At 43.0% G+C, this 14,338-nt stretch overlaps 1 long non-coding RNA gene and 1 pseudogene across 1 annotated transcript; one reads left to right on the forward strand and one right to left on the reverse strand.

Moving 5' to 3' along the window:
- Positions 1–5,482: 5,482 nt before the first annotated feature.
- Positions 5,483–13,931, forward strand: LOC136512914 (uncharacterized). The gene is made up of 4 exons (XR_010773245.1): positions 5,483–5,670; positions 7,279–7,396; positions 9,066–9,162; positions 13,455–13,931. It is a non-coding gene; the product is annotated as an uncharacterized lncRNA (long non-coding RNA).
- Positions 9,948–12,923, reverse strand: LOC136512913 (transcription factor MYB61-like; annotated as a pseudogene).
- Positions 13,932–14,338: the final 407 nt, after the last annotated feature.

The following is a 14,338-nucleotide window of genomic DNA, read 5'->3' on the forward strand; positions in this document are numbered from 1 at the left end:
TTATTTAGAGGTGTGAAGAAGCTTGTCCTTGGATCAAACTGAGTTAAATATCTTTTGCAAGTGATCTAGATTGAACCAAATTAGGAAAATGATCCTCATTTCACATGGTTTCACCTCAACCTATCTATAATTTGAGCTCACCTTTTGTGCTAATTATTGACAAAGGGGGAGAGAAATTCACAAAGATAGTAAGATAGGAGGAGCAAACAAATAAAAACAAATGAAATGACATTGTAAGAGGATCAATAAAAAATGCACACAAGTAGGAGGAGCAAGCTCATAAACTTATATGTTGTATTTGAATGTGCATTTCATATATTTGCTTGCATGGCACAAGTTTTAAATTTCAATATCCATGCTTGTGTGGTGTATGCTAGTTATAGGCTTGAATGATGAAATGAGAAACTAGCATGCATAGGCTAAAGTAACTAGACTTATGTTCATTCTATAGAAACTAAACCCTTGCTTGTAATGTTGATCTCATGGGGTGTTCTAGTTTTTATGTATATCTAGTTACCAATGGTGCTAAGGATGGTATATTGTGTACTTTGATTGGTATCACACTTCAAAGGTCCATCTCTTATACCTTAGCATCATTTGGTAGACATTGTCTCCTATATTTCCTATCTAAGCATATGTGCAAGCTTCAATCCAAACTCTTAGCACATATGTAGGGGGAGCAATCGCTACCATATGGGATTCATGAAACTTGTCCATATTCTTTTACACATGGTAAATATGTTTGGACAAGCAACATAGATTCAATTAAATTCCAATTCATATCTTTGTGAAAGGGTTGTCATCAATTACCAAAAAGGGGGAGATTGAAAGCTCTAGTTTGGTTTTGGTGAATTGATGAAACCCTAAGTGCTAACCTAGTTTATCAAAAGTGATTATGAGATAGGTAGCACTAGTCCAAGTGGTGGAGCAAATGAAGGTCATGACACGATGATGGTGATGCCACGGTAATGATCAAGTGCTTGGACTTGAAAAGAAGAAAGAGAAAAACAAAAGGCTCAAGGCAAAGGTATAAATGGTAGGAGCCATTTTGTTTTGATGATCAAGACACTTAGTGAGTGTGATCATATTTAGGTTCGATAGCCGTACTATTAAGAGGGGTGAAACTCATATCGAAATGCAGTTATCAAAAGTGCCACTAGATGCTCTAATTCATTACATATGCATTTAGGATCTAGTGGAGTGCTAACACCCTTGAAAATGTTTGTGAAAATATGCTAACACACATGTGCACAAGGTGATACACTTGGTGGTTGGCACATTTGAGCAAGGGTTACAAACTTCACCGGCGGAGTGTCCGCCCGTAGAGTGCGAACAGTCCGACAGTGCCACCGGCGCCCTATATAGAAAAGACGGAGGTCACTGTAAGTGACCGGATGCTGGTCTCAGTTGGACCGGTGCGTCCGGTCAGTGGCAGCAGAGGGCATGCTATTTCAGTCTCATGACCGGACACTGGCGCAAAAACTGATCGGACACTCAGGGCCTGAGTCCGGTCAGTCTAACGTATGATGACGTTGAGTGACCGGACGCTGGGTGTGTCCGGTCGAGCATGACTGGACGCGTCCGGTCATGATTTCTCACTTCTGGATGCTTACTGGAAATGACCGGACGCTGAGGTCCAGTGTCCAGTCACTTCGCAGCAGCGCGTCCGGTCATCACTTAACCATTGGCATCTCACGACCGGACGCTGGGGTCCTACGTCCGATCGATATGACCAGAGCGTCTGGTCGCCCCGTGTTTAGTGCAGTGAGTAGCCCAATGACTCTATTTCGTGGGGGCTTCTATTTAAGCCCCATGGCCGGCTCAAGCTCACCCTCTTGGCCATTTGCATTAACATAGTAACCTTGTGAGCTTAGCCAAAGCCCTCCCACTCATCTCCATCATTGATTTATCATCTTTGTGAGATTGGGAGAGAATCCAAGTGCATTGCTTGAGTGATTGCATCTATAGGAACTTGGTGTTCATGTTTTTGCTGTGGGATTCGCTTGTTGCTCTTGGTGGTTGCCACCACTTAGATGGCTTGGAGCAGCGAAGGAGGATTGGCACGAGTTGGTGATTGTTTGTGGCTGTCTCCGGTGATTGTGAGGGGATTTGTACCTTCCCCGGCGGAGCGCCGAAAGGTAACTCTAGTGGATTGCTTGTGTCATTGAGTTACCTCACTTGTGGGTAGGTTCTTGCGGTGTCCAATTGTGTGGACGAGGTTCGTGCAACACCTCTTAGCCGTCGAACCACCAAGTGTTGGTCGACACAACGGGGACGTAGCGTGTTGGCAAGCACGTGAACCTCGGAAGAAAATTGGTTGTCTCTTGCCCTTTGATATTCTCCCAGTGATTGATAAAGTATTCATCTTGTGATTGGTTCACTCCTCTACGCAGTGGTATAATCATCTCACTTACTCATTTACATTCCCGCAACTAGCTATATCAAGCTCTTTAGTGTAGCTAGAATTGAGAGTTTACTTTGTGGATTAAGTTCATCTAGTGGAGCTCTTTAGTGTAGCAATTGTGAGAGCTCTTAGTGAGTAGTGACCTAGTGGATTGTATGCCTAGTGATCATAACAACTAGAATTATTGGATAGGTGGCTTGCAACCCTTGTAGAGCTAGAGCAAGTTTGCATTTCGCTATTTGTTATACTAATCAAATTGCTCTAGTTGATTTGTAGATTTTAAATAGGCTATTCACCCTCCCTCTTGCCATATTAGGACCTTTCAACAATGTGGTGGTGAGATACAAAGCGAGGCTCGTAGCACAAGGGCTCACGTAGAGACCCGACATAGATTATGATGAAACATATTCTCCAGTTACGAGTGGCATAACATTCCGATATTTAATATCTATGGTAGTAGGCTTAAACTTGAAAATGCAGATAATGGACGTAGTGACCGCATATCTGTATGGGTCGCTGGATATATATATATATATATATATATATATATATATATATATATATATATATATATATATATATATATATATATATATATATATATATATGAAGTCCCAGATGGACTGAAAATTCCGGATTCTAAAATAAATCGCAACATGTACAGTGTTAAGTTGCAGAGGGCACTGTACGGGCTTAAACAGTCTGGCCGGATGTGGTACAATCGACTAAATGACTTCCTCCTAAAGAAGGGATATGTTAATGATATTGATTCTCCTTGTGTATTTATTAGAAAATCCCATAAGGGGATTTGTATTATTTCAGTCTATGTTGGTGACTTAAAATATCATAGGCTCTAAAGATGACATTGAGGAGGCAAGCGCCTACCACAAGGCGGAGTTTGAAATGAAAGACTTGGGTAGAACCAAATTTTGCTTGGGCCTACAGATCGAGCATCTCCCTGGAGGAATTTTTGTACACCAATCTACCTACACGGAAAGGTTTTAGAAAGATTTAAAATATCAAAGGCTCATCCCGTGACACCCCCGATGGTTGTCAGATCACTTGAGGAGGACAAAGACCTATTTAGACCGAGAAGTGATCAGGAGAAGCCTTTAGGACCCGAAGTTCCCTATTTGAGCGCTATTGGAGCACTGATGTACCTCGCGAACTGCAGTAGGCCTGATATTACATTCACAGTGAATTTGCTAGCTCGTCACAATGCGAACCCAACCAGAAGACATTGGGTAGGTGTTAAGACAATACTTAGATACCTGAATGGCACCCAAGATCTTGATTTGTATTTCTCGAAGAATCAGGACCTAAGATTGGTTGGCTTTGTAGATGTTGGATATCTATCTGATCCGCATAATGCAAGATCTCAAACTGGTTTCATATTTCACTGTGGTGGTACGGCTATATCCTAGACATCTTACAAACAAACCTTGGTAGCAACGTCTACAAACCACTCAAAGATTATTGCGCTATACGAAGCCACACGTGAATGTGCTTGGCTACGACGGATGACTAACAATATCCAGAAGTCATGCGGTCTTAGTACCATTGATACCCCCATGATTATCTATGAGGATAATGCAACATGTGGTGCACAAATGCAAACAGACTATATTAAGAATAATATGCATATATCTCCTAAATTTTCTATACTCACGAACTCCAGAAGCAGGATGAGGTGAATATCTTGAAAGTCTAGTCGTGTGACAATATAGCAGATTTGTTCACTAAGTCTTTACCAGCTACTACATTCAGAAAATGTATCCATGATATTGGTATAAGACGACTGAGAGACCTACTGAGTTCAGGGGGAGATTGCCCCTGAATTGCCCTTATTACTGGGTCCAGAAGATCCTGAAATTTATAGTCTTGAAGATTATAAAATGTCCTGAAGATAACCGTTGTACTCTTTTTTCCATAAATGAGTTTTTCAGAAGTTTCTCATAATGGGTTTTAACGAGGCAACAAGTGCAATACATCTAGCGGCACTATGTACTCTTTCTCCATATTTTTTTCACTGGATTTTTAGGAGTTTTAATGAGGCATGAGTTGATCACGGTATTCGGCCAAGGGGGAGTGTTGGGAAACAATAACCCTAACATAATTGTGGACTCATACCAAATATACCCCTGAAGGGTTAAGACTATATAAATGAACCTGTACCCATCTATAATGGATAAGAGATACGAGTTCTACGATATTTGCTCTCCTGCGTGTTCATCTGTTGTGCTGTTTGGAAGGGATACGGGAGATCATCAACAACTTCCTCACGTCTCATCTGCTGCGGGGAGGGAAGAGGGATCCGGATCAGGGATCCGCAACACTGCCGGTACTTAACAAGTGGCACAATGAAGCCAAGGAAGGATATGACAGACCAGTGCACCCATTAAACTGTAATGCGGGCCACTGATCTAGGGTATGGGCCTTGTTGATCACATGACCCATCGAGGCAAATATTACGGAAATAGAGGATTGTACAATCAATAGAAAAATCATATGGAGGAGAATGTTCCTGTTGGTGCCGGTGGATATTAGTTCACACAAGTGTGATGACATGTTGTGAGTCCTAATGTCCTATGCACGGCCAGGAACTTGTGAGAGGAAGGCACGTATTCTCTCCTTTCAGCTTCTCTTCTTCATACATATCTACAAAATTCAGAGAGAACTTCAAGGAGGCTTCAAAGACAATATGAGGCCATGAGTGTAGGGGGCTGAGCTCCCATGTTGGATCCGCCCATGCCCATGTTGGGGGCTTCAGCACCGAAAAGACCACAACCTATCTAACTTCAATACGCAAAGCACAACCGCAAGGCACTGAGGCTTAGGATTCCCTCCTCTAAACCGCGAGGCACAACCGGCAGCCAACGACCAAGTGAATTTTGGGCCCAAAAGGGACCAAGGGTATCTGGACTCCATGGAGGATACACGGCCTCAAATTCCTTGTAATTCGTCGCCCTGTCAAAGATAGCCCATGGGCTGCGACGTGCACGGCTCAACAATCGCGGCCCATGGCCCTCCGTGCTGCTTCCAGCGCCTGCTCCGCCCAAACGAGGCAGGCGCAAAAGCGCACCCGACGCCCCCACCGCCGCACGCGCGCACGCACCACCGCCACCGCCGCGCCGCAGCAGAAGCGAGCCGGATGGGGAATGCACGATCGCCGCCGCCCCCGCCCCCGCCGCCTACCTCCCTTCCCCGCGTCGCCGCGGCCGGCGCGTCGTCGCCGAGCTCGGCCTGAGCGAGCGGTTGCCTGCCAGGTACCCACCCGCTCCGCCCTTCTCTGCTGTTCGCGTGCCGGTGTGTTGTTGATTCGTGGACGCGGCTAGAGATTCGGTACCGGTGGTGGCGCGCATTGCGCCGGGCCGGCCATTTTGACCTGCCCGCTGGCCCGTGTTTATGGGTGGGTTGGGTGATTGGGTCCGCATTGCTGCATTGACGCTTACCATCAGAAGCGTCCATTGGTTGGGGGTAACGGTGGCGCCGGGTGAAGTCAATGTGGATTCGATCCTATTGGTGTTGGTGTGGAGATTGGTGGGCTCGGTTCACACCAGGGCTATTGATCCCTGCGTCGCCCTCATTTCAGCTGGTTTGTTAGATTGCAGCCGCGTACGCTTAGATATGGTACAGCGATAGGGCAGTGATTTGTGTGGAACGCGTTTGGCTGAAGTTACTCACTGATCAAAACCTGAAAGCTTGGAATGAACCCAGCTTGCAGTGCCATAGCGTGTAGGTCTAATTGCAGCACTGCTCTGTTAGCTGTGTGTGAGCACCACTAATTGCTTCAAAGCAAGGCTTTGTTGTTGAGCTCTCCGCAGCTCATAGGTAGACTTTTTAGACAAGGCTGTCTGCTGACTGGGACAGGCAGACAGCTATGAACACTCCTTATGGAAATGGAATGCTTCTCACCATGTCAAAACTTAATGACGGTGTATCTAAAGAGTGATGGGTGGATTTTATTTTCTTGGAGGAGACGTGGCCATTTGCATGTTTGTGCTATTCTAATAGAAACATTGTACAGTGGCACTGTGGCATCCTTTTGACTGAATTGCAGGTAGCAAGCAATCTGTGTCACCTTCTCTAGCACCTCCCTCTGTCTCCACACATTCAGTATGTAATTTGTTGTTCCGCACCATTATTCAAAACATCAGCCCCTGTAACATATCTGAAAAACAAACCAAATTGGTGCTATAGATAAGTTAATTTGTGTTACCCCTTGAAAAGTAAGAATCCTCCCAAACAGGTGCAGAACACAGGGCTTATGCTGCCGAGCTTCAGCCCAGAGCTTGGGCCAAAACTGAAACCGGCAAAACAGAATTTCACTAGCCTCTGTTTCTGCCCATACTACTGATCTTGTTTCAAATACGTGGTGCGACTAGAAACTACCTGGCTTGATTATGGGTATCCCTCTTTCTCTGAGTCTAATCTCTGAAGCAATACTTGGCCAATCAGTTGTATGGATGCTCACATTGTTTATAAATTGTCGATGCTTGATGCCTGCTTCATAAGAACACCTCTTGAATGACTTTTTTATTTATCGAGTCCCAACTATATATTACAATTTTTTTTTTGCAAAATATAGGTTGGGATGACCTTGTACTTCAATTATCATTATCCAAAGCCCTTGATAAAACACAGTACTGTGCTAGTGTGCTGTTGCCTGTGAAACTCATTTTTTGGCAGTACACAATTATTTCCATTCTGTATTCAACCTCTATAGAAAAGGATTCAACCTACAAATCGCAAACACTATTATTTGCATACTGCAATTGTTGTTGTTTTTTTTTGTTCAATTATGAGTTCAGTTCACAGAATGGGAGTGTGTTGTTTTATTTATATACTAATTGCATGCTTTTAACTCAGCACAGATCGAGTGGACTATGATTGGCTTCAAATGCATGAAAGGGATGGCTATCAATATATCATCAGATCTTAATGCCTCAACAAACTCTGTATTTGTGATTGCACCTCTGATCATCTGCATTGGTAATTTTCTGTAGCAAAATCAGAATCATGATCTTAATATTTTTTTCATCCGGCATTCCTACTTGGGATTATCATGTTGAAGCTTTCATAGTTAGTCTGATAGGATAGCATACATCAATAAGGCGGTTAGTCTTAAAAAATTCGACATGTTTTCCTATATCTGTAACTCTGTATCTTGCATTTCATTGGCACTCAGCATTTATTGAGAGTGCTTCCAACTTTATTATCTCCTTCCTTTGCTCCTTAATTCTGTCTTACGATTCTAGGCCATTCCTTTTGATTTACTGGACCTAACACAAATTCAGTGGCACACACTGCAGATTTCATGTGACCTTTGCAATAACATGGCTTTAGCTCTGTAAATTGTTTGCTTCTATTTGACCTGGTTATCACTGTGATTCATGTGACCTATGCACTATGGAAAGGACATGCTTGTAGCACGGTGGTAAGTCGGCCAGTTGTGAGTTGTGACTTGTGAGGCTACCAACCAGGGCTCAAACCCTGGTTCTCGCAAAAAAGAAATTGCCCCCTTGCTGCGTGTTCCCGTCCCGAAAAGTATGGGTGAAGACCCAGCTTGTGGCAACAGTGTCCCTTTACAGTAAAAAGCCAGCTTTTGGGTGCCTTTTCCCGACCTTTCAAGTAATGCCTTCGGGATGTCTCGCTCTCTCCCCTAGTGTCAAGGTTTTTTTTTTTTTTTTTTTTTTTTTGCATGGCTGCTGATTTTCCTAGCTGTTCAAAGGTTACCAGAATATAAGTATTTCTACGAGCCTTGACATCTGTTGGCACATATGTGTGGTCACAGTCCAACAATATAATTGACATCTGTTGGCACATATTTAAAGTCACAGCTCATGCATATGGCTTGTCTCTAAAAGTGTAAATGACTAATAGGGGCTGTTATGAGTGTTGAAAGTAAGAGAACTTTTTTTTTCTCACCGAGGGCAAAAAAGTAACAGAACTTAACTTGATAGCAGCAGGCCCAACAATGGAGTACTATGTTGGTTACAAGGTTTTTCCAGTATGCTTTCATATGTTTATCATCATGCTGATGTCATATAGAGGCAAGAGCCTTTCAGCACGTCATCAAGCAGGAATATATCTTTTTCTTTGTCTTGTCTTTGTGTTTTCCTTGTACCACTGTATATTATTTGATTTTGTTTAATAAGAGGATAAAAGGATCTCTTATGAGTTTGAATTGGTTGCTTTTCCTAACATTCACATTTTCAGCAAACTATAACCATTTTAACTAAATCAGGTTTTTTAATTTAAAATAAAAAATACGGTGCTTTCAGTTGTGTTATGTATTGTTTCATATGGAATCAGTGAATATTTCTTTTCATATTCTTTATTCCACTAGATCACTGAATAACATGAAACTTTGGTATCCCAGGTTGTAGCCCTACTTTATTTATATGGTTTGATTTTTTTTATATTGTTCCTTGTTTCCTGTTATCTTCCACTCGCTAATGATGTTTGGTGGACAGCAATGTACTGTTGTTGGCAATGTTGAGACTGCATATTACAATATAAATTAGATGTCTTTTTTTCATCTGGAGGAGCAATGTCACTTCTCAAGTTGCCATTTTGATGTCTTACTACTTCTACTTCTCTTTCATACTTCTTTTTTTGCTTTCTTTTCAAGTGATGTATTCATTATTGAAACATGCAGATACGTCCAATAATGCAGCACATACGTCAGAGTAGATACAGGATTCTTCAAAATAAAGATAATTAAAGTGCATATGGCCATAAGCTGAAACATCATGGTACGGAATCAAGCTCTGGCTAGTATAATATATCTTTTGTTTATAGTTTTTCTTATTGGCTGATTGGTAGATTTCATAGTTGTTAGGCTTCTCTAAAATTGCTTTTTAGTGCTAATGGTCCTTATCAGCATTGTTGGTAGAACGACCAGTCACTTTATGCCAGCTTTTTCACGCACATGGCCATGCCCCATTAGTCGTACGACATAAAACGATAGTTGTTAATTCTAAAGTGAACCTCTTTTCTTCGGAACCAAATTGGACTAGCTTTATTTGGGAATATTGCAATGCAGGAAATAAATTCATATTGATATTGGTTTATTCTTGACTAGTCACAAGGAAAGGAACCGACCAGAAAGGCCAAGCCAAATCTGTTAACAATCTAGCTAAGCCAATGACATGGCCCTTAAATTATACATCAGCAGGAGCAACACCATCTTTTCCCTTCTTGTTTTTTGTTAACTCAATTGCTTGATTTAGCATTGTATCCCCTGTACTATGTTAAGATGTTTTAGAGTTCATGCAACCAAACTTTCTTAACTAAATCAATATGTTTTAGACTATGGATCAGTCCTATGAAAATTGTATCATTATATTTGGAGTTCAAAAATGATTTGGAAATACTATTGTTATTTAATATCCCCTAATATAGTAATTGGCAAAGTTGCATCCTGGAGACCTGGAATAGTCAATATGAGAAAATAAAAACACAGGGAGGTGTACGAGTAAGGCTTCTTAAATCCCGGCAATGTACCTCTTAATGAAGACGTTGAAAAACCAAGTTCTTTAACTCTTTTGGGCTTCTTCAATCATAGCTAGCCTGAGGTGGTGATACACCATTTTACGTAAATAAAATTCGACCTACACTATTGTCAAGCAATGAGGAATAGACCCTGACACCCAGGAAGCATGCTAGCTTCAGCCCCCATGACAGCTGAATATTAACTCATAGCCAAAGTGCAAAGCTTTAACAGATTTTGCTGGCTAAATTTACAGAACACATCATGGCTATGACACATAAACAATGATGCACAAACTCAATGGAGCATATATTGAGTCTCACCACATTGAGGCTTCATATATTACCCAATCTACATGGTTGGTAGATATTCATGAATAGTTTCTTCCTTTTTCTTTCCTGAATGTGTTTACTTCTTCTTGAGGATGATTGCTCCTTTGGACCCTATCAAATCAACCAATCCTTTTCCATTCCTGTATTCAAGTAGAAAGCGATCAAGTAGCTTGGGTTCTCCACACAGAAAAGTATACGACAGAAACTGGAAAGTGAAAGGGGAAGAAAATAGCTCTCAGGTCAATATTCCAAATTTCTTCCTTTACAAATATACAACTGCGGCAACTTATCAAAAGAAATGAAAATACAACATGCAATAATTAATTTGCATGGACGTGCATGGCAGCAGTTGAAAAGTTTGGGGCTGCTTGCATGGTGAGAGCTACCGACACATGCAGTTTTGCCCATGGCTGTCTATATTTATTTAATTTCCAACAGAGAGTGAACAAAAACTCAAATATGCAAAAGTTGAGTCGTCGTGTACAGAAGGAAACATCAATTTTCAAGAGAAAGAAAAAGGAGACTCTAGAACGTACTTTTCTATGCATTCTGCTGCCACTTCTAATGCCAGGGCTGTCCTTTCCTTGATATTGCCAGATCTTCAACTGAGGAACAGCTGTGGAGGATGATTTCTGTATCAACTTAATGTATCTATGTAAGCAGTTCAGCATAGTTCTGCCCACGAATCTCTGAAAATTACAAGTTTCTGCTTCTGCTGATCTGCTCTGTTCCATGTGGTGGAACATAGTGCCTAGATATTCTCAAAAGACAGTTGCATTCTTTGCAAGTCCTTGTCATACATGTCTGGTGCTGCCTGCAGCTGTTGCTGTGGCTGCTGATTCTGGAACCAAGAAGCACATATCCCTTCCATGCTGAATTGGCTCTCTGCCTTGATCACGTCATCATAGAGCGTTTGGCTCTGGTTCTGCATGGCTGTGGTTGTCTCGGCAAAGGTTCCATGGAGCAAGTCAGGCCACTTAAGTTCCTCTACGAGGTGAGCCCTTGTATCTTTTTCTTGTCCGATGTCTGTCCATGGGAAGACACTGTTCTCCAGAATTGAGCTCGTGCTCTGTGGTTCAAATCCCATACTATTGCTTCCTCTGCTCCCAGTACTGCTACTGCTGCTAGGATTAGTACCATCCCAGTAGAATGAATCTACTGCGGTACTTCCAATGCCAGTTCCTCCATGTCGAGGATTATCAGGCGGAAGATTCAGCCCCATTGATGTAGAGAGGGCTGATGGTGAAACTGGCGGCATCACTGTAGAAATTGTGCTGCAGTTGAAGTCACTCTGGTTGAACCAGAGTGAATTCATATTCGCCCCATCGCCACTGCCACTCTCACTGTTGTAGCCTAAAGGCTGTTGGAAAGGGAAATAGAGAGTTTGGGCTGATGAGCGGCAGGTTGATGGACTCTCGTGTCCAGCAGTAAGCTGCTCCAGGAACAACTCCTTTGGTGGCACCTTAGGGCGTGCCAAGTTTGGAGTTTCAGCGCGATTCTTGTCATACACGGGCATCAGCATTGATGATTGAGCCGTCTCGCTGAGGAGGTGGCTCAAGTTCCCCAGAGCACCAGCGCTTGATGGGTTGACGTCGCTGGACCCTGAGGTTCTCTCGGTGCTGATGGTGGGAGCTGCTCCGCTGCGATCAGCCTCTGTAAGGGGCTTGTGGGTGTTGGGATCAATGCCTTTCTGCCTCAGCTTCTTCTTGATGCATGAGTTCCACAGATTCTTGATCTCATTATCAGTCCTCCCTGGCAGCTGTGCTGCAATTTGAGACCACCTTCTCATGGAAAAGTAAAGTGCTAATATCAGTTAAAATTACCAACTGCTACTTTGGATATATGCAGTCTTGAATTCTGATACTACGGCTCAGGATTAAATTTACCTGTTTCCAAGGACAGCGTGCAGCTCAATGATGAGGTCTTCTTCGTCTTGGGAGAATGCCCCTCTCTTGAGGTCTGGCCTCAGATAGTTTATCCACCTCAGCCTACAACTCTTTCCGCACCTTTGGAGCCCTGCAACAATTTGTCTTCTTGATTTTAGAAAATTGAACTGACCAAGAGGTATTTGAGAGACAAGAGAGATTTCAGTTGGCAATTGGAACGAGAAAAATGCAGAGGAAGGAGAAGGGGAGAATTGAGAGTTGATAACTGAGGACCAAGGGAAGAAAAATTCGTTGTACATACCAGCGAGTTTGGGAACAGAACTCCAGCAGCCATGGCCATGCTTTGTTATGTGATTCATGAGTTTCTCATCCTCCTCAGGGGACCAGAGCCCCTTCCTCAACTTTTGCTTGTAGCAGCAAGAATGCCTCCCCATCTCAATGCAATGCAGAACCTGGGAGCTCCAAATTCACAGAGCCTACAGGCCTGTGGAATGTATATAGCCTGCAATTATGCACGGCGAGCACCTTCTCCAGTAGTACGAAGCTTCTTCAATGATCGATGATGGCTGAAGGAGTGGGAAATTGCAAAGGTTGTAGCGACTTATATACCAATGAATGATTGGGCTTCAGCTGAGGCTAGAATTGAGCAACTGCATTGTTGCAGATAGGAGATTTCAGTGGAGAGCAAGGAAAGGTTAGGGGCACTCCTCTCCTTTTCTTTGCAGGACAGCCCTTTAGCACCTTCTTTTAAAGGTGGTGGTGGAGGTGGTTGTGGGCTTGTGCCAAGGGAGGTTTAGCCCTTCCTTTGGTTTGCTTCTGGCTATGTGTGGGCGTCTGTCTCATCATCTCCTAAGAATCTATGTCTGGTGCCAAAACCGGTGGGGTAGCCCCGTAGTCACCTCCACCGATATTTTAATTGTCGTGACCTTTGTGCAAGAAACTGTTACATTAGACCACCCTCCATTTCCTTTCATCCCAATTCCCATGCCCGGTGTGTTTCTTCGGGCACAAGCCAGTGAAAGTGAAACGTGTCTATCAGAGTTCACATTATTAGGACACGGATTGATGCTCTTGCTGCCATGGTGAGTGACTGTGACCTTTAGCAGCCAGTTTTTCTTTTATCTCTTTTCTGCAGCTACTTCTGTGTCACGGGTGCTCCATGCACGGCAGAGCACAGTTGGGCAGAAGCATTGTCCACTTTTCCTCTGTTGCTAATTAAGACTAGTCGTGTTAGCTGCTGTTCGTTTCGTGCGTGCGTGTGCACCTCATTTTCTTCTCACCTGCAAGATTTTATGCGTCAGACCTAAGTGTCGTCCTTTTTTCTTCTTGCTTTTCAGGTAACTCACTGGGTCACTTCTCTCTGGGGGGAAAAGCCTTGGTCAATCATCACAGTTGGGATCGTGGGGAAAAAAGCTATGTCAGCAGATGTTCGTATTCCAGGACAGAGAGCATCTTCCTTTTGTTTATCTCCGGCAGCTAGCAGGCTGTCTAGCAATTCTAATCACAAATAGTTACTACTCCAGTCCAACATCAGGAAGCACGGTTGCAGGCGCTGAATGTCTGTCAAGAATCAAGCTTCCTATAATTGCGAAGACAAAGATAATCGTGCAGGTACGGGTATAACGATTTGTCCGATTGACTGTCGCTAGCGTCAATGGAGGCACTGATCACTGCGAGAGAGAGAGGCGGGAGCTCAGTGCCTGTGAATTTCTTTCATGAAACTTTGCATACAAAAAGGGTCCACTGGAGGAGACAAGTTTCTCTTGAGTAATGTATGCGGAACGAGCTAGTCAAGGGGCGTATTATTGTTGGTATCTTTTGCTTGTCTAAAGAAACGAGCGTTTGTATCCATGATTCCATGATTAGGATTGTAATGGCACCCGTCTGTGCCCATGTGATGGCGGATACTCGTTGCCAATTAAACAAACGCGGCACGAATCAAAAGGCTCTGATTGGTGAATTTTATAGTCTAGTTTCCAGCTGATCATTTTGTCCTTTGATTCCCCATGCAACGGATCTCATCCGTTCTGGAGCCTTGCGTTGTCTGTTGCGTATAGTGTGGGCATATCTTTATTATTATTTCTGAAGATTGTATGTGTACACATTACTTGTTCTGGAGATTTTATATGCTAGTTATCAACTGTTGTTGTTTGAATTCAACAAATAAATAGATGCTCCTAGAATCAATGTCACCATCTGTTCTTCCTCCCTTCATGCAGGA

This window comes from Miscanthus floridulus, chromosome 16 (assembly GCF_019320115.1).
Source record: "Miscanthus floridulus cultivar M001 chromosome 16, ASM1932011v1, whole genome shotgun sequence".
Lineage (NCBI taxonomy): Eukaryota > Viridiplantae > Streptophyta > Magnoliopsida > Poales > Poaceae > Miscanthus > Miscanthus floridulus.